Source organism: Mustela erminea, chromosome 21, assembly GCF_009829155.1.
Source record: "Mustela erminea isolate mMusErm1 chromosome 21, mMusErm1.Pri, whole genome shotgun sequence".
NCBI classification, from domain to species: Eukaryota; Metazoa; Chordata; class Mammalia; order Carnivora; family Mustelidae; genus Mustela; species Mustela erminea.
In genome coordinates, this window is record NC_045634.1 from 12415026 (window position 1) to 12435737 (window position 20712).

General features: G+C 39.3%; 2 long non-coding RNA genes across 2 annotated transcripts in view; both read right to left on the minus strand.

Annotated features, from left to right (window-relative positions):
* The window catches only part of LOC116581977, a 78987-nt gene extending 59048 nt beyond the window's left edge, over positions 1 to 19939 (minus strand). Inside the window, exon 1 of the long non-coding RNA XR_004282331.1 lies at positions 19611 to 19939. This is a non-coding gene — a long non-coding RNA (uncharacterized LOC116581977). The remainder of the gene's footprint in view (positions 1 to 19610) is intronic.
* On the minus strand, positions 14116 to 17934 carry LOC116581978. Its single transcript, XR_004282332.1, has 2 exons — positions 17880 to 17934; positions 14116 to 14482 (listed from the first exon to the last, which is right to left on the minus strand). It is a non-coding gene; the product is annotated as an uncharacterized LOC116581978 (long non-coding RNA).
* Positions 19940 to 20712: the final 773 nt, after the last annotated feature.

Below are 20712 nucleotides of genomic sequence, written 5' to 3' on the forward strand. Positions count from 1 at the left end.
TGACCACCGGGTTTAAACCATGAGCAACGGCATGGCGCCATCTATTGAGTTAATTAGTAAGATGAGAACGAGGATTTGGCGTATTGAAAAAATAGGGCATTTAATTAATCTTTTCATGTTGATTTTGAATTTGAGATGTCTGCGATGCATCAAAATAAAGAAGTTTGTTAAAAACAAAAAGTTGGGGGTTCTGATGTTACTTTGTCTTACTTATTTTTATATTCTATTCATTACTCTTGGTATTTTGAGGGAAAGAGAAACAATGAAGTGTAAAAAGAGAAAGGGGAATAAATTTTATTAAATACTTAGATTTTACTCAATTTTTCTGAGCTATAATTGACATACAGCATTATGTTGGTGTCGGGTATGCAACAGAATGATTCAGTATTTTTACACATGGCAAAATGGTCACCACAGTCATTTTAGTTAACATCCAGGACTATAATGTTAATGTCAGATTTTACTGGGATGAGTCCTAGGATATTTGTTCTTACTCAGATCCTGTCTCAAGGTCTTCTCTATCAACCTGTAACTGTGGACATCACTCAGAATTTTATTTCCAGCCCTTTTCTCTTTATACTATCGCCCAGCCTTAGGCTTCAGATACCATTTATGGTGTAACAGTATCATCCCCGCAGTTTTTTATGAACTCCCTCGGGTAATTAATTTTATAGGTGGTGCGTGGGTGCCCACACACACACAACTTTCTCAGCACACCAGGAAACACATGAAAAAAGCATTTAGTTAACATAAAAGTTTAGTTAACATAAAATATTAATATCACATATTACATGAGTAGACTCCATTTAGACACCTGATCTGCAAAGCCTAATTACTGAATTTAGAACAATTCTTTACTCCTTTGCCACAACAAAAGGCCCTTGTGGGAGCGTGCTACCAGGTTAAACTTGCAAGCATTTTCTTGGACACCACTGTGGGCATTTAATCCCATAACTGGCCTGAAACTCCTTTTCACCTCTACTTCAAACTGGAATCTCTGTCAGCACTGGCTCCATCTGCCTTCTTGCTGTGTTTCCTGACTCAATCCTTCAGAAAAGCCACTGACCAGGCAGCACCATGATTTCTCTAGCTGGATTCCTGTTGTAGGCATAGGAACTCCTGCTGGGTGGGAAACAAAAACTGTCTTTTTTTCTTGTTTTCTGCCTTTGCTTTTATTTGTGTCCAATCTTCCCCATGGGGAATCCCCATTGGCCCAGTGGCCAATCTTCCCATCCTTTTTTAGAAAATAATCCCAAGTGATTCTGTTCACATGGGAGATGACTCTCAAATCCATCTTAGACTTGACATTCCAGCCTGCATTCCAGCCCTAAATGGTCAAGTCCCTGCCACATACCCGAGACTCTACCACCAAATTTTTCCCCATCCACCATTAGTCCCCATCCTCTCAACAAATGACACCACTTTTCCTCACTTGCCTGGTTTCAGACATCTCACTCACCCCAGCACTACCTCACCTGCTCCCGTGACCAAGTCCCAGTGGCTCTGCTTTTAAATCACACCTAGATGGTGACACTTCATACAACCCCATCATTGTCTCCCTGGCCCACGCCACCACCCATCACTTCCAAGAGCTTCTTTACTTGTCTTACCACTTCCATTGAGTCCATTCTCAGCAATCAAAGCCATCTTTTTTAAATGTAGGTAACAGAATCTCTTTTCTTTGGGGACTACTCTTCCTGTATGCTCAGAATGAAAACACATTATGTCACCAGAGCCACACCACTGGCATCCCTGCTGCCCCATATGACTCATCATCTACCTCTCTGTGCCGAACTGTTACAGACTTGCTCATCCTTGAGCATGCATTGCTTGTTCTTGCCTTGAAGCCTTTCCACCTGCTATTTCCTCTGCCTGGAATTCTACCTCTAGGTCCTTCTGTGACAGACTTCTTCCAACTCAGGTGTCTGTTTCAAAGTCCTCTCATCAGAGAGACCTTTCCTGACCACTGAACAGCTCCCCCTGTCTGGTTAATCCCTTTCCATTATCTTCTTTTACTGGCTATTTGGGGCTTATTAGAACCTGAATTTTTTTGTACCTGGTTTTTATCAATATGTCCCTATTGGAAAGCATGTTCCATGAGAGTGAGGGCCTTATCTGTGTTTTTTCTTTTTTTTTTTTTTTTAAGCTCTGTATTCCAAGAACCTAGAATAAAGAATGTCATTATCATTAAATAACTTAATATGCCACAAATAAATCAGACTCAATGGTGTTAAATTCATCTTGTTTTCTTCCTTTACCAAAAATTTTCCTCGACCTAAATTCTGTTTTCGTCAAATGGCATAACCGTCTACCTTGTGGTTAAAAATATGAAGGTCATCTTCAACTTCTCCTTTCTTGAAATTCATATTCAATTATTTCTCAGGCTTTTCCATTTTACCACTAAATGTCAAGTTCATATCTTCCCTTCCCTTCTCAAAGTCCTAAACATTTAACTTGGCCTTCTAATGGGTCATTCTCTACTTGCTGTTACTGATTCTCTAGGCTACCAACAAAGTTACCTTTCATAAAATATAAATCTTATGTTTTTTCTTCAGAAATGTTCCACGGGTGCCTGGGTGGCTCAGTCAAGCATCCAACTCTTGATTTTAGCTCAGGCCATGATCTCAGGGTGGTGAGATAAAGCCCCACATTGATCTCTGAGCTCAACAGCAACACTGCTTGAGATTCTCTCTCTCCCTCTGCCCTTCCCCACCAACTCTCTCTAAAATAAATGCATCATTAATTAATTAATTGATTGATTGATTAATTCCAATTAGCCACAGGAATTAATTTTAAGCTCCTTAATATGGCTTTTAAAATTATTCTCAATCTGGTCCTCCTGCTCCTTTTTAAGTTGTTTTGCTACATTTTTAAGCTTCATTTCCATGTGCTGATGTACCTTGAAGTATTTACTGTAGGTTCAATTCCAGGCCATGGCAATAAAGCACACATTGCAATAAGTCGAGTCGAATGAATTTTTTTGCTTTTCCAGTGGATATAAAAGTTATGTCTATGCTATCCTGTAGTCTACTGAGTGTGCAATGGCATTATGTATACAAATGTACATACTTCAATTAAAATATACTTGATTGTTAAAAAAATGCTAATCATCATCTGAGCTTTCAGAGAGTTGTGATCTTTTTGCTAGTAAAAAATCTTGCCTTCATGTTGATGGCTGCTGACTGATCAGAATGGTGGTTGCTAAAGGCTGGGGTGTCTGTGGCACTTACACCAACAGTGACGTTTGCCTCATCCATTGACTCTTCCTTTCAAGAATGATTTCTCTGTAGCATGTGATGCTGTTTGACAGCATCTTACTCAAAGTAGAACTTCCAAAATTAGAGGCAAGCCTCTCATATCTTGCCACTGCCTTGTCACCTGTTTACGTAGTATTCTAAATCCTTGACTGTCATTTCAATAATCTTCACTGCATCTTCACTTCTTTGCTTTTCCATAAGAAGCAACCCCTCATCTGTTGAAATTTTATCCTAAGATTACAATAATTCAATCATGACATCAGGCACCACTTCTAATTCTAGTCCTCTTGCTATTTCCATCACATCTGCAGTTACTTCCTCCATTGCATTCTGAAACCCCTCAAAGTCACCCACGAGGGCTGGAACCAACTTCTTCCAAATTCTTGTTAGCATTGCTATTATGACCTTTACCCATGAATTACGAACATTCTTAATGACATCTAGAATGGTGAATCCTTTCCAGAAATTTTTCAGTTTACTTTGCCCAGATCCATCAGAGTACTCACAATCTGTGCCAGCCTTACCTAATTAAATGCATTTCTTAAATAATACGACTTGAAAGTCAGAATGACCCTGTGATCCACAGGCTGCAGAATGGATGTTGTGTAAGCAGGTATGAAGAAAGCATTAATCTCACTGTGCATCTCCATCAGAGCTCTTGGGTGATCAGGTGCACACTGCCAAGTGAGGAGGAATATTTTTTTTTTTTTTTTTTTTTTTTTTTTTTTAATTTTTTTTTTTTTTTTAAAGACTTTATTTACTCATTTGACAGAGAGAAATCACAAGTAGATGGAGAGGCAGGCAGAGAGAGAGAGAGAGAGGGAAGCAGGCTCCCTGCCAAGCAGAGAGCCCGATGCGGGACTCGATCCCAGGACTCTGAGATCATGACCTGAGCCGAAGGCAGCGGCTTAACCCACTGAGCCACCCAGGCGCCCGAGGAGGAATATTTTGAAAGGAATTTTTTCCTTCAAGTGGTAGGTCTCAAAGTGGGCCGAAAATACCCAGTAAACCATGTTGTAAACAGATGTGATGTCATCCAAGCTTTGTTGTTTCATTGATGGAGCACAGGCAGAGTAGATTTCACACAATTCTTAAGGCTCCTAGGATTTTTGGGATGGCAAATAAGCACTGCCTTATTTCTTAAAATCACCAGCTGCATTAGCCCCTAACAAGGGAATCAGCCTGTCTTTTGAGGTTTTGAAGCCAGGCATTAACTTCTCCTCTCTAGCTACAAAAGTCCTAAATGGCATCTCCTTCCAAGATTAGGCTGTTTAACCTACACTGAATTATCTTAGTGTAGTCACCTTCATGAATGATCTGAGCTCCATCTTCTGGAGAACATGTTGCACCTTCTACATCAGCATTTGCGGCTTTGTGCTGCACTTCTGTTATGGAGATGGTTTCTCTCCTTAAGCTTCATGAACCAACCTCTACCAGCTTCTAATTTTTCTTCGGCAGCCTCCTCACCTCTCTCAGCCATCACAGAATTGAAGCAGAAGAGGGACTTGCTCTGGATTAGGGTTTGGCATAAGGAAATGTTGTGGCTGATTTGATCTTCTATCCAAATGACTCCAACCTTCTCCATATCAGCAATAAGGCATTTTTGCTTTCTTATCATTCATGTATTCACTGGCATAACCCTTTCAATTTCCCTTAAGAACTTTTCTTTGCAATCATAGCTTGGTTAACAGGTGTAAGACACCTCGCTTCCAACCTATCTAGGCTTTTCTCTTGTCTTCCTCACTAAGCTTAAAAATGTCTAGCTTTCGATTTAAAGTGAGAGACGTGGAACACCTGGCTGGCTCAGTCAGCAGAGAATGCAACTCTTGATCTCAGGGTTGTGAGTTTGAGCCCCATGGTGGGTAGGTACAGAGATGACTAATAGGTAAAATTTAAAAAAAAAAAATTTTTTTAAATAGGGGTGCCTGGGTGGCTCAGTTCATTGGGTGTCCAACTCCTAGCTTCAGGGGGGTGTAGTTGCAGGGTCGTGGGGTTGGGCCCCACCTGGGGCTCTGTGCTCAGTTTGGAGTCTGCTTGAGATCTTTTCCCTCTGCCCAACCCTCTGCTCATATGTGTGCATGTACACTCTCTCTTGCTCTCTCTGAAATAAATAAATAAGGGGGGCCTGGGTGGCCCAGTTGGTTAAGCATCCAAATCTTGATTTCAGCTCAGGTCATGATTTTAAGGTCCTGAGATCAAGCTCCACGTCAGGTACTCCGCTAGTGCAGAGTCTGCATGTCCCTCTCCCTCTGCTCTCCCACCCTGTCTTGTGCTCTCTTTCTCAAACAAATAAATAAAATCTTTAAAAAATAATAAATAGAAATTTAAAAAAGAAAATAAATCTTTTTTAAAAGTAAAGTGAAAGGGGCATCTGGGTGGCTCAGTGGGTTAAGACTCCACTTTCGGCACAGGTCATGATCTCAGGGTCCTGGGATCGAGCCCTGCATTGAGCCCCGCCTTAAGCCCCACATTGGGCTCTCTGCTCAGCAGGGAGCCTGCTTCCTCCTCTCTCTGCCTGCCTACTTATAGTCTGTCAAATAAATAAAATCTTTTTAAAAAATAAAGTGAAAGACATGAAACTCTTCCTTTCATTTGAATATGCAGAGACCCTTGTCAGGGTTAATTGGCCTCATTTCAATATTGTTGTGTCTTGGGGTACAGGAAGGCCCAAAGAGAGGGAGTGAGATGGAACAAGCTGGCCAGTGAAGCAATCAGAACATACAGCATACTTATCAATTAAGTTCGCCATCTTAAAATGGGCATGGTTCATGGTGCCCCAAAACAATTACAACAGAGACATCAAAAATCACTGAACACAGATCACCATAACAAATGTAGTCATAATGAAAAAGTTTGAAATATTGTGAGAATTGCCAAGATGTGACCCAGACACACAAAGTGAGCAAATGCTGTTGGAAGAATGGCACCAAGAGACTTGCTCAACATAGGGTCATACAAACCTTCAGTTTATAAACAACACACAACCTGTGAAGCATGATAAAATGAGGCATGTCCCCCCTGACATGCATTACGTGCTTCCTGAGAGTCAAACTCCTGCCATTCCTTGAATACATCATACACTTTAAAATACGTCTGAATCTTGTTCAAGCTATTTCTACAGACTAGAACTCTCTTTCTTCTCCTTTCTACCCAGTGAAACCCGTTTACCTTCTTCAAATCCAATTCGAATATCATATCCTCTGAGGAATTCCTTATCCTGTCAGAAATTAGTAATTCCTTCTGCTGAGCTCCCATAGCCCTCACAAAGCCACGTGTATGACAGAACTTGACACATCCAACTAGATTAAAGCAACTTTGTGTGCTTCATCTCAGTAAATTATGGACATTGTAAGGGATAGAAACTGACTAGTTCACCTTCCAGCTTCCACCTGCCATTCAATCTTCATGCCCCACTGTGACTTCCCATCCTCTTCCCCCCAAAAACCTCCTTACAATATTTTGATGTTCTAATTATATATGTTCCTCTTCCATTTAAGGTGCCTCAAATCCATTTTTTCAAAGCACATTTTGGCAGTGGAGGTTCGTATCACCTGAAATCTCTGGTTAACACGGCTCATGCCTCACTTTGAGTGGAGAGCAAGTGGGAAAGAACTGAAGTCCGAAGTGTTAGCCAGCTATTTGTGGACTCAGACTGAATTTTTAAAGATTCAGACAGGAACAGCCAGACGTTGTGTGCCTACTGATACAACGCAGTCGGAAACACATAGAACAACTTTTGTTGTATTCTTGCCCAAAAAGCTGAACTTCAATCTAATCAGTCCTCTAAACTAACTCCTATTAGGAAATACAAGGGACAACAGATCAAGCTAAGTGACATCATGAAGAGAACAAACAAACCAACAACAACAAAAAAAAAAAAATGGGGTAAATTCTATAAGACAACTGATGTACTTTTTGTATCAAGTCAATGGGAAAATGTGAAAAAAATGTTTTTTAATATAGCATAAGAAGGGAGACTAAGTCATTTGGAAAAAGACAAATAACAAATAAAGGACAAATACCATATGATCTCACTCAATGTGGAATTTAAGAAAACTGATAACATAGGGGAAAGAAAAAAAAATAAGAAAGGGAAGAAAACATGAGAGACTCTTAATGATAGAGAATGTTAGGGTCCGTAATCAAAGGAGCGAGACTGATACAAAGCGAAGGTCAAGCAAAGCTTTATTTCGTGCCAAGCATCGAGAATCAAACTGACCAGTCAGGGCCTCTTTCTTACAAAGAGGCGACCCCTCTCAGCCTCACAGACTAACTTTTATAGAGTAAAGGCCATGTGGTTGAGCCTGGCTACACACAGGTGGCCAATGAGATCGTAACACACAGAGAAAACTGCACAGTCATGCTAAGTAACACACGGGTGGCCAATTGAATTACAATTCACCCTAGTAGATATTTGAACTAGCCAATCACTTTGGTCAGAACTGGCATAAGGCGGGGCCCAATCTCCTTGGTAGCTAGGGAGACAGTCTGCGCACCCCACTGATTGGATGTCTCTACCTGGCCTGACCCACCCTTGTATCTGGGCTTTGCAAATAAGTTCCTCTGGGAGGGGCAGGGTCAATCTAAGTTTATTGCATAGGGTCAATCTAAGTTTACTGCATAAACAACAAAATGGCTCCCTCTGGCTAAGTAGGCCCTTACAAAGAACAAACTGAGGGTTGATGGGGGTGGGTTGGGGATGGGTGAGATGGGTGACAGCACGCACTTGTGAGGAGCCCTGGGTGTTGTAAGTGATGAATCACTAAATTCTACTCCTGAAACCAATATTACTCTATATGTTAACTAACTAGAATTTAAATAACAATTTTTTTAAAAAATTAAAATTAAAACAAACAACAGCAAGAAGATAGAAAGCAGTGTCAAAAAAAAAAAAAAAAGGAAAAAAATAGAGACTCTGGAAGGAGCTGCCTGTAGTGAAAAGGGTCTAAGAAGCTACAGAAGAAGAAGAACATTTCTAGAACTCCTTGACTCAGAGACCCTGCTTTCCCGAGTTGTGGCTTCTGTAAGAGCAAAGTAATATATAATCATTAAGTTTTTCCAGACTCTGCCACTTATCTCCAATGGTCCTACCGAACTATCTGCACTGCGGTTTGATTTTCTGCAAAACTGAGAGTGCAACCATAGCTAGCCGAATAAGGGGAGAGCAAGCTTCTCAGTGTATCCAACTGGTCCTCAACACGAGTGACAACTCTAGCGTCATTCTTAGAGTAAATGAGGTAGTGGCCAAAGTCACTGCTAGGAAGCCAAGAACAGCTCTCCTGACTTGCCTGTGTGACTGGGAAGTTCAAAAAACACACATAAATGGTGGCTGCAGAGGACTCCAAAAAAAGGTTCCCATTAAATGACCATCCTATTAAAAAATGCAATATCTGCCTTATTGGCAGCTTCCTGGACTTTATAGATATTAACAGTCTGCCACTTCCTTCCTTAACGTTCCCATGTTCTACCTGGACGCCAATGCATTCTTTTAAAATGGGGGAGGTGGGGGCAGGGAGTGGGCACTGCTCTCCACTTCCCCAGGCTTTCAGTGCTCCATCCTCCGATGATACTAAGGGAGGAAGTTCAAGTATCTTCCCTGTGGTTTCAAGTGGAAAGCAAGCACAGAAAAAGTCACTGAGTGACATGAGACTATTTAAAGCTGTTACTGTTTGTAGGTGTGGCTGCCAGGCATCTAAGCACAGTGGCTCACAAGTTGTAATGAGGTAAAAAGAGCAGTCACCTCGGGCTTCTCCCACGAGCTGGATGTGGGGTGAGCAACTTCTCTGAATCACAGCTGAAACGGAAATTGTACAGCCTGTCTCTTGAAAACGAGGCAATGTGAGTGATGGCACTTTGTGTACTCTAAAGCACTACCTAAATGCTAAGAATCACTTCTACCAGGTTTGTTGCCTCTTGCATATTAAATAGCAATCACAGGGCACCTAGGCGGCTCGTCGGTTAAGCATCTGCCTTTGGCTCAGGTCATGATCCCAGGGTCCTGGGATGGAGCCCCATGTCTCCCTGCTCAGTGGGGAATCTGCTTCTTCCTCTCCCTCTGAACCTCCCTCCTGTTAATACTCTCTCTCTCTCTCTCTCTCTCAAATAAATAAAATCATTTTTTAAAATAAATTAATAAATAAATAGCAATTGTAAAGTTGTGTTAGGAAAACAAACTATTTTATATTGACCACGTACTAGACAGAACGTCAAATCCCTACAGGTCTAGCTGCCAAAATTCTCAAACATGTTACACATTCCTGGTGTATGGATTCAGTAATTTTGTCAACTATGGTTACACTGAACAAACAATGTGTTGTGTTTTTTTCCTTTTGATTAAGTAGGCTTCATGCCCAACTCACAACCCTGAGATCAAAAGTCATATGCTCTACTAACTGAGCCAGCCAGAAATCCCACACTTAACAAATAAAATAACCTATCAGAGTGAAGAGCAGAATATACTTGCTATCTTTTGGGGTCCCCATGGGTTGTTAATTCTTTGAAAGATAAATGGTACATGCTCATTTCCTCAATAATATAAAAAATATCAAACTCAGTAAGTATACCAGCACTTACACTCAGTAATTAGGACCTTACATTTTTTTTTATGCTAATAGCAACTTTTGCTAAGTGTTATCAAAGACCAAGTCAAAATTTACCCACTAAATTTTAGAAAACCTTCTTTTTCTTATTCTACTATTTAACTGCATTTTCCTTTAGTATAATAACAGTACCACCAGGATATATAAAGGACCTATTACATGCCAGACATTGTTCTAATTTCCCACACATATTAACCCATTTGTATTGTGTGTGTGTGTGTGTGTGTGTGTGTGTGTATATATTTATTTATTTATTTATTTGACAGAGAGAGATCACAAGTAGGCAAGAGGCAGGCAGAGAGAGGGGAGGAAGCAGGCTCCCTGCTGAGCAGAGAACCCAATGTGGGGCTCCATCTCAGGACCCCAGGATCATGACCTGAGCGGATGGCAGAGGCTTTAACCCACTGAGCCACCAGGCGCCCCTGTATTGTATATATTAACTGTAAACAGCTTTCACATCTATTTTAATTAACTCAAAAAAATTTCTCTTTATCACCTATATTTTGTTTTACATACGTTGTTGCCAGTTCTGAAGATGAATGAGAGAAGTTCTCATCTACTCCCGAAATGGAATTCCAACCCAGTACAATGAGATGACATATTTAGATCAACTCTAAAGGACTACAAGTTTATCTCAGATTTTCTATAAAAACTAAAATAATAATTTATCCCTACTATAGTATGTAAATTAGTTAATAATGCATAATTTTTAATCCAAATTTCCTAAGTAGAAAAGTTTAAAAAACGATTATCTTTCTTTATATAAATAGACAAAAATACATTCAGTTTCTAATGGTTCATATTACAGTTTCTCTCCCAGAAAGTTAATAATCTATGAGGAATTCTCTATAGCTTAAATTCCAAAAAGATAAATCATTTCCATCAGATTTAATTTGCTAATACATATCTCTACTGAGATTAGTCAGAGATTCAGAGTAATTAAAAAAAAGATGGGCAAATGTAGATGATTTAAAATACCCACCAAAGCCAAGAAGTGAATGCTAAACTTTACAAAAAGCAAAAAAAAGCATCTTATTTCAAGGTGCGAACTTGAGAAGTTTTGATCAGTGCATTTAAGGACAATCCCCTACTCACTGCTCACCAGGTTTCTGACTGTCACAATCAATAGAATGGGCAGAGATACGCTGCAGCCCCCTGCCGCTCCGTGCATGAAGGCTGCTATAAACAGGGAGCTGTAAATCTTTCTCCAAAAGCTAAGGAGCCATTAAGAAAGCCACAAAGCACTTAGTAGACAGTGTGCTTAGCAGATTCCACATAATTACATCAATTGTTTCAGTACCATCTACAAAACAGGCACAGGTACTCTGTATTTCACAATGAGGCTTAGATGGGTCAAGTACTTTACTGAAGGTCACACAGTAAGGGGCAAGAACAAAATCAAATGAAAGTCTGAGAAGGGGCACGTGCACCCGAACGTTTATAGCAGCAATGTCCACAATAGCCAAACTATGGAAAGAACCTAGATGTCCATCCACAGATGAATGGATCAAGAAGATGTGGTATATATACACAATGGAATACTATGCAGCCATCAAAAGAAATGAAATCTTGCCATTTGCGACAACATGGATGGAACTAGAGCATATCATGCTTAGCGAAATAAGTCAAGCGGAGAAAGATAACTATCATATGATCTCCCTGATATGAGGAAGTGGTGATGCAACATGGGGGCTTAAGTGGGTAGGAGAAGAATAAATGAAACAAGATGGGATTGGGAGGGAGACAAACCATAAGCGACTCTTAATCTCACAAAACAAAATGAGGGTTGCTGGGGGGAGGGGGTTTTGGAGAAAGGGGGTGGGGTTATGGACATTGGGGAGGGTATATGCTTTGGTGAGTGCTGTGAAGTGTGTAAACCTGGCGATTCACAGACCTATACCCCTGGGGATAAAAATATATTATATGTTTATAAAAAAATTTTTTTAATTAATAAATTAATTTTTTTTAAAAAATGGAAGTCTGATTCCAGAGCCCACTTTCTTAACCATTTAATGCTATATTAACACTTAACACTGTATTGCCTGAATGTGACAAGCTCCAACATAGAACATTATCATCTGGGTATCAACTGCCTAATTTGGGTTACTTATGCATCTTATTTTATAGTCTAGTGTATGTCACATTATAGAGCATTACTCATCTTTTGAGATAATTACCCCAAAAATAAATCTCTGAAAATCTGGTGGTTTTGAGATCTATCAAGGAATAATGTTTATCCCAAGCTTTGATTACTCTTATAAGCAGTAGCAACATAACTTACATATTAGATTATTCAGTTATTTAAATTCATGAATATCCAGCTCTAATAATTCTAAACAGCTCTATAAGTGTCTTGCTAAATATTTGTGCTGTTTTCCCCATGCTATTTTTAAAAAGATTATCTTAATTTAGTGATTTGAGTATCACATTAGAAGTTAGGAAACTGGGTAGCTCTCTTCAGCTCAATCACTAAATTCCTCCTAAAACATGAAGTAGTTTCTGTTTAAATACCCTGGACACTGGGAGATGTAACTGGCAAAATAAGGTGTGTGTGTGTGTGTGTGTTTTATGTATTTATTTATCTGAGAGAGAGCGAGAGAGAGAGAGAGCGGGGCAAGGGCAGAGGGACAAGCACACTCCCCATGGCTCAAAGAGCCTGACTCTCCCTCCCAGGACGGGGAGATCACAACCTGACCCAAAAGCAGACACTTATCCAACTGAACCACCAGGTGCCCTGGGTCTGTGTGTATTTAAAGTGAATTTTAAATCATATCACTTTCATTGTTAATTGGAGAACCAATGTGACAAAATTTCTAAGATAAAAATAAATCTAAGTAATTGTTTGCTTTTTAAAAAGCACTTATCCGCATAGCGGATTCATTAGATGCTTTAAGTTTCCCTCAAGTTCTAAAATCCCTGGTCCATCCCTTATACCAGCATGATACAAATTCCAGGGTAGTCCATCTTAACCATCAAATACAAAAAGGAAACCTCTGTTCTGATGATAGTTGCAATCCTGAATCCATCTTGAATTCTCATTGCCAGTGCCCTCCTGAAAACAATGACATTGGTCAACCATGGCCTACCTATTACCATAACTCCAGCTGTTCACCTCAGTGATGAGTTTCTCTATAAAACCTTTAGTTTAGGATTCCAGAACTGGAAAATATCATAGGGATCATCTCTGTATACCAACCTGCTCATTTTATAAAAAAACAAAAACAAAAACTAAGAGGGATAGAATTTCCCTATGTGCACTCCATTTATAAATTTATTTTGATGCTAAGATTGGTGGAATAGTAGAAGAACTAAACTGAAGCAAAAACAATCAGTTCTAAGCCAACTCAAATTTGGGAAGTTTTATATTATTAAGAGGATCAGTGGGTAGATTTTAATTCTGGTTCCATCAGTCTCTAACCTTGGGCAATTCACTTAAATTTATAAATCTCAGGGCACCTGGGTGGCTCAGTGGGTTAGGTGTCCACCTTCAGCTCAGGTCCTGATCCCAGAATCCTGGGATCAAGTCCCACATCAGGCTTCATGCTCCTTGGGGATCCTGCTTCTCCCTCTGCCTCTGCCTCTGCCTCCCTCTCTCTCTCATGAATAGGTAAATAAAATCTTTTTTAAAAAATTCATGAGGGGCGCCCGGGTGGCTCAGTGGGTTAAAGCCTCTGCCTTTGGCTCCAGTCATGATCTCAGGGTCCTGGGATCGAGCCCCACATTGGGCTCTCTGCCCAGCAGGGACCCTGCTTCCCTCTCTCTCCGCCTGCCTCTCTGCCTACTTGTGATCTCTCTCCGTCAAATAAATAAGATCTTTAAAAAAAAAAAAAAAATTCATGAATCTGTTTTATATTCTGTAAGGTAAGCAATCAATTACTCTTGAAATCTCCTTAAATAAATGAGGAAAGTAAAAATACTTACTCCTGATCATTAAATACATAAAAAAAAACTTAAAAGTAAACACTTGATTGGAGATATGAATTAGAATAGCTAAAATTTATTGATCATTTACCATGTTTCAAATAGTTACCTAAATGTTCTGTATGCATTTATTTTATGTAATCCTCACAACCTGGAACTGATTCTACTACCATACTGATATTGCATGGAAAGAATTGAGATGTAAAGAATTTAAGGAACTCAGCCAAGGTTTCACCTTTTAGGTGGAGCAGTAAGGATTTCAACTCAGGTTGTCTAACACTAAAGCAATGCTTCAAAACTGCACTGCCCTTTAGATAACTCTTTTGCTGTTGTATTTCTTAACTAGTCACTTTTCTGGATTTTTTTTTTTTTTTTTTTTTTTTTTACCAAGAACCAACGTGCTTCTTCATGACTCCTGATAAAATCCAATTCCTAGCTCTGTGGGCAGCCATTCACTCTATTTCCGTTCCCACTGGCATCTGTAAATTAGCCTCTGGTAATTATCTGTGAAGGGAGCAGCAGGCAGGATACAGAACAATGTAACTGCTGGTCAGACTACAACATGGGAATTCAGCATTCTTGAGTCATCAATCAACCGACCATAGCCCAACTTGAGGACTTATTTGCTCAAGCTATAAAAATAGGCTTAGCTGCATCGCTGTAGGCAAACACACCTTCGGAGACCTGAAGCAGTAAATCCTCCATCTGCAAGAAAGAACAGGTGTTCACACCTTGCCCTCAAAGACAATTGGCTCCCACTGTGTTTGACCAGATGGTGAGTACAATTTGGGGGCATCTGTCTTCCCTTGGGTACGTACTGTCTTCAGTTCCAGAAGTCATATACAGGGACTAGAAATGTAGCCCTAGACATCACTTTCATTCAAAAGTTAAGATGGAGACTCAGTAGCAGATGACTAACTTCCGATGAGGCCTAAAATGTCACAGTGTTGCATGTCATTACGTCCCTATGCTGTGGAACACTCACTCTATTTCCTTTCACACTACTTCTCTTTAGGGCAACTAGAGCAATCTGGGAGAAATAAAACTAGAACCACCCAAGAGAATAGGTAATCTTGGGCTTAAAGGAGGGGTTGGCAAATCACAGTCTGTTGGCCAATATCCCTGCCATCTGTTTTTGTAAATAAAGTTTTACTGGAAGTCAGCTACATCCATCTGTTTACACGCCGTGTCTGCAGCTTTCAGGCTACCGCTGCTGAGCGGTTTCAGCAGAGGCCACAGGACATGTACTAAAAGCTGTATTATCTAGCTCTTCATAGAAAAAGTTTGCTGACCTCTGGCTTAAAACATGGTGAGTCGGAAATATTAATGTACTTACATTTTTGGAATTTTCTTAGAATATATAAATGAAAAAGCAGAAATGCTCTGATCCTACTACCCATTTTATCTCACTTATGAAACCATGACCTAGTAATCCAGAATCAACCCCTTTTACATCAGTTCCGTTAGCAGATGATAACTGTGCTCTCCCCATAACAAAATACTTGACCGTCAAAATGACTCAGTACTCTGAACAGAGGTATGTCCTGATAAACTGTACTTACTGAAAAAAATGGGAAGAGAAAGAAACACTGCCAGGCACAAGGAACATAATTGTGGACATGGATGACATACTTCAATTATTTCACAGCTATGCCTACGTCTGGCTATATTATCCTCTTACAAAGTATGTCACAATAGGAGGTCATGTAAACCCAGTCTCCTCTGGAGCCTAAGATCAAGCCCTAAAAGTGAAGAAAAGCAAACATGACTGATCCTTTGGTCTAAGTAGAAATGGGAGACAGCTTCAAGGAAATAGCACTTAACAAATGTGAACCAAAGAAATAGCACGTAACATAAGTAAAGTGGATCCTAAGAGAAATAATAGTTCTCATTTTCTACTGGGGCTCTAGTCTTCCTTTGGACTCCTATATTTCAAAGTACCTGTCTCTTTTGTTCGTGAATGATCTTGGGATTCCACTAAATACCAACATAAATTAGAGTGATAGATCACTAAGGGAAAACCTAATTAATATTTCAACTTCAAAACAGCAGACTCTTGAAATGCTGAAACTTACAAGTTTACTGAAGCACAAATTTGTATCACATGCTTTGTAAAACTGGTGAACTGAAATGAGTCATTTAAGTAATGAGTGAGCACAGCTGATGCCCCAGCTCCCACATCTCAAAATAGCTTTACAGTTCTCTGTTCACCTTCTCCATGAAGCAGCATTCATAAAGTGATTAGAAAAATGGTGCCCCAAGGAAAACTACCTGCTGGGGCTCAAGATGGAGGAAAAAGTAAAGGCGGCTAAAAAAGGAGAGTTCTAAAGCCACAAAACAGAAGGCTTATGAGTACACGCTATACAGTGATGATAATCACGAAAGTAGAGTTCTACTAGCTACACTTCATGCTTGTGTCAAGGGAAAAAGCAGGAAAGGATGGATATAAAGACAAGAACTTTAATGGTGGTACTGTGTACTCTAGGACTTGTAGCATATCATGTATACATTGGTTCAAAGTATCAAAAACCTGAGCAGTGGGTTTTGGATGCCTTCATGGTAAAGGAGAACATATGCCTGATTATCTGTTAGATCCTTTAGGGGAAATTAACCATAAATTTAGTGCACTGACTGGGGGCAAGTGCAATCTCTACATACTGTATGCTGATATACAGTGAAATCTGAAAGGATTTGGCCTGACAGTCAACAACAACAAGAAATAACATGAAGACTAGATGGGGCTATACAGCAAGGCAGTAAAACAAATTGTCTTTCTGAAAGATCAAATGAACAGCAAATATTGAGAAGTTAGTCACTGCAGAATCTGGCAGGAAACTTTCAGCAACTATTTAGCATTCTCAATAAAATACTTTTAATTTCCACTCTAAGAGTATTGCTATATGGAGGGAGCAGGTCAGAATAAGAAATTTAAAATGTGATAAAATGTAACAGGTTGAGATGAGGAGACGGACCAATGCAGAGTTAGGTTTCCACTTCTGAGAATTCACTGGGATGTTTTCTGCTCATCAGTTTTCATTATTTTTATTACTAATATTTTCCTGTTTTTTAATGAAAACATGTGTGCCTTTTGGGGGCACATGCCAACTACTGGGCCATAAAGTACGTGTGTATTTAAATATTAGTATCTACAGTCAAACAATCTCCTAAGTGGTCATACCAATTTACAATCCCATCAGAAAATACATGACAATTCAAATTGCCTCACATCCTTGACAACACTTGGCCTTTAGTCTTTTCCAATTTAGTCATTCTGATACGTATGTGTATAGGTGTATATCACACTATGATTTTAATTTGCATGTCCCTGATGCCTAGTGAATCTGACCAACATTCCTTATAATTTAGATGTGCTCTTTTGGGTTCACATCTTTTACCCATTTTCTTTGGTCATCTTGCCTTTTTCTTTTCTTATTTTTTTTAAGATTTTTATTTATTTATTTGACAGAAAGAGATCACAAGTAGGCAGAGAGGCAGACAGAGAAAGGGGGGTTAGCTAAGCAGGGAGCCTGATGTGAGACTTGATCCAGGACCCTGAGATCACTACCTGAGCCAAAGGCAGACACTTAACCAACTGAGCCACCCAGGTGGCCCACCTTTTTCTTATTAATTTGTAGATGTTCTTTTATGGACACAAGTCCTATTTGAGGCTTTCCCTTTCACTTTCTCAATCCTTCTTTTGAATGCTTTCTTAATTTTAATATGGTCCAGTTATCATTTTTTCCTTTATGATTGGCCCTTTCTGTACACTATCTTGTGTACCATTAAGAAATCTGTCCTAGGAAGACCTGGGTGGCTCAGTTGGTTAAGCGTCTGCCTTCAGCTCAAGTCATGATCCTGAGGTCCTAGGACTGAGCCTCCTGTTGAGCTCCCTGCTCAGCAGGGAGTCTGCTTCTCCCTCTCCCTCTGACCATCCCCTCTTCTAGTGCTCTCACTCTCTCTCAAATGAATAAATTTCTTTAAAAATTTTTATGAAATCTTTCCTAGATCTCCTCTGTTCAAATTATAAAAATTCTATTTTTTTTCTAAGAGCATTGTTGTTTTATCTTTCATTTCAAGATCTATGGATGCATCTAGAACTTACTTTTGTGCATATTAGGTAAGGGTCAAGATCCATTCTTCCATATTGATATCCAATTGAATCAAGAGTATTTATTGGCACTGCAAGGGAGGATCTTTGACCATAAACATGGTCACCTATGTGTGTGTCATAATTAACTGCTTTATGATGTTGAGTCTTTCTATCCACTTGTTCTGACCTAAGGCTAGTCCTTGTGTACCCAGGACATACTTAGTACAATATTTAGATCATGGTGGGAAATTATGGAAGCCATGTGGCAAATAGAGTTATGACTTAAATCCCCACATAGTCAGTCCAATTGGATTCTGGATCTATTCCAGAGATACTTTTCTAGTTTCTATGTATATGGTTGGAATAGATCTACTCAAGCAACTGACAGAACACCCACACTGGCTTCCTAACCCATTCAGTAAGATTTACTGTACTAAAAAAGGACAAGTGGAAGTTCCTGGATCCTCCAATCCCTACCAAAATAATAAACTAAAAGTAATACTATACATACAAACATGGGATGATGGCCTGAGGTATGAAACTTTCCCAATTCATGGGTAATGGCTGATGGTTTGGCCAGACAGTAAGGGACTTGTAAACAACTAGATGGGAAAAACTAATGTGAAAGGAGGTTTGGAGAGAAGTCTATGGATACAGAGTATGGATTATTTGTATCCCATGAAAATGCTAATCAAGAGACCCTTTTTGTAAAGTTGTCTCTCAAGGCAGAAGCCTAATAAAAATAGTTCCTATAAAAAGCTTAGTAAGGAAAACAAAGTATAGAAAGGATAAAAGTAAAGAAAATTAAATATAAATGTTTTTTTTTTAATTTTGAGAACATGGTAACAGTACAGGAAAGACAAAAGTCAAGCAGAGAGAGTCAATTATCATATGGTTTCACTTATTTGTGGAGCATAACAAATAGCATGGAGGACATGGGGAGTTAGAGAGGAGAAGGGAGTTGGGGGAAATTGGAAGGGGAGGTGAACCATGAGAGACTCTGAAAAACAATGAGGGTTTTGAAGGGGCAGGGAGTGGGAGGTCGGGGTACCAGGTGGTGGGTATTATAGAAGGCACAGATTGCATGGAGCACTGGGTGTGGTGCAAAAATAATGAATACTGTTATGCTGAAAATAAATTTTAAAAAAAGACAAAAGTAATTACTGTGTATGTTGTATATATTGTATGCTTAATATATAAAAAATATATAAGATAATAGTAACTATATATACACTATATATTATATATAACTGTAACTATATATATCTATATATACACATATTATATATTTAGTTACTTGCTATCCATTAAACAAGACTCTCTCCATTTTAAATTCTCTGGAATATAAATCTGGCTTTTCTGGTGAGGCAGGAGATGGGGGACTGGGGAGGCAGTCAGACTATATGACATAAAAAAAAATCAGGTAATGCTCCCATGCTGTTCTTAGCCCCATGACTTAACCTCATCCTCCATGGTACCTGTAGCTGCTAAATCCTGAACAGGTCTAAATTTCCAGCAGCAGCTGGTTTCCATCTTCTTCTGTTTTCGATCTTTCAAAAATATGTTGGCATCTCCCATCCATTGTTGCCTCTTCTCCCATTCTCTAACATTCTCTAAAATAATCTTATGGTTCTACTTAGTTTATAGTTTAGCGGGAATTGGGAAAAGCAGAAAGACAAATTTATGTCTTCAAGCTATCAATTTATGTTTTCAAGCTATCATTTGATAGCACTCTGTTCTTACCTTTTTGATCACCTCCTTTTACCAAAGGTACTTTTTTCCTCTATGCAGTTCTTTCTCAGCAACCATGGTCCTGTTTGTTCCCCTTCTAGCCCATGGAGCCAAACCTCCACCTCTGTTCTTCCCTCATCCCATCAATCTTGGTCTCCTATTAACATTTTTCTGTGAGAAACATCCCGGACATCAGATTCAGAAAAAGAACAGACCAGACAAAAGGAAAGTTGAGTGTATTTTGAATTTGGTGGTGGTTCCTGAAAAGATATCAGATTCCTTTCCTTTACAGGAGACCTCATCTGCTTTCGTTGCCATCCCGTCTTTTCTATAGGGCTCCAGGTCACAATTGGGTCCACTCAGCTTACCATTCCTGGAATGTTGAAGTCTCCATGGTAACCACGTCCAAAGGTTCTTACTCCTTTTTCTAGTTTAGCCATTTAATAAGAGTATTGAGGCCAGAAACTTTTCTGTAATTCTTTCTGAAATTTCTTGTTTCTTTTGAACATTATGCTAATCTCGTCACATTTCAGTTGAGATACCATCTCATACCTATTAGAATGTCTAAAATCAAGAAGATGAGAAACAAGTGGTGGGAAGGATGTGAAGGAAAAGGTGTAAATTGGCATAACCACTGTGGAAAAAAGTATGGAGTTTCCTCAAAAAATTAAAATTAGTAATACCATATGATCCAGTAAATACCATATGATCCAGTAATTCCCCTATTGGGTATTTACCCAGGGAAAACTAAAATACTAACTCCAAAAGATATATGCACCCCTCTGTTTAGTGTGTGTGTGTGTGTGTGTGTGTGTGTGTGTGTGTATGTGTGTATCACTATTGTCATTTACAATAATTAAGACATGGAAGTAACCTAAATGTTTATCAACAGGCAAATGGATAAAGAAATTAAATGAATGAAGTATTATACAGTTATTAAAAAGGATGAAATTATGCCATTTGAGATGACACTGATGGACCTGGACAGCATTAGCCTAAGTGAAATAAGTTGGACTGAGAAAAACAAATATCATATGATTCTACTTGTAAGTGGAATTGAAAAAAATGAATTAAGCAAACAGCAGAATCAGGGGCACCTGGTGGCTCAGTCTGT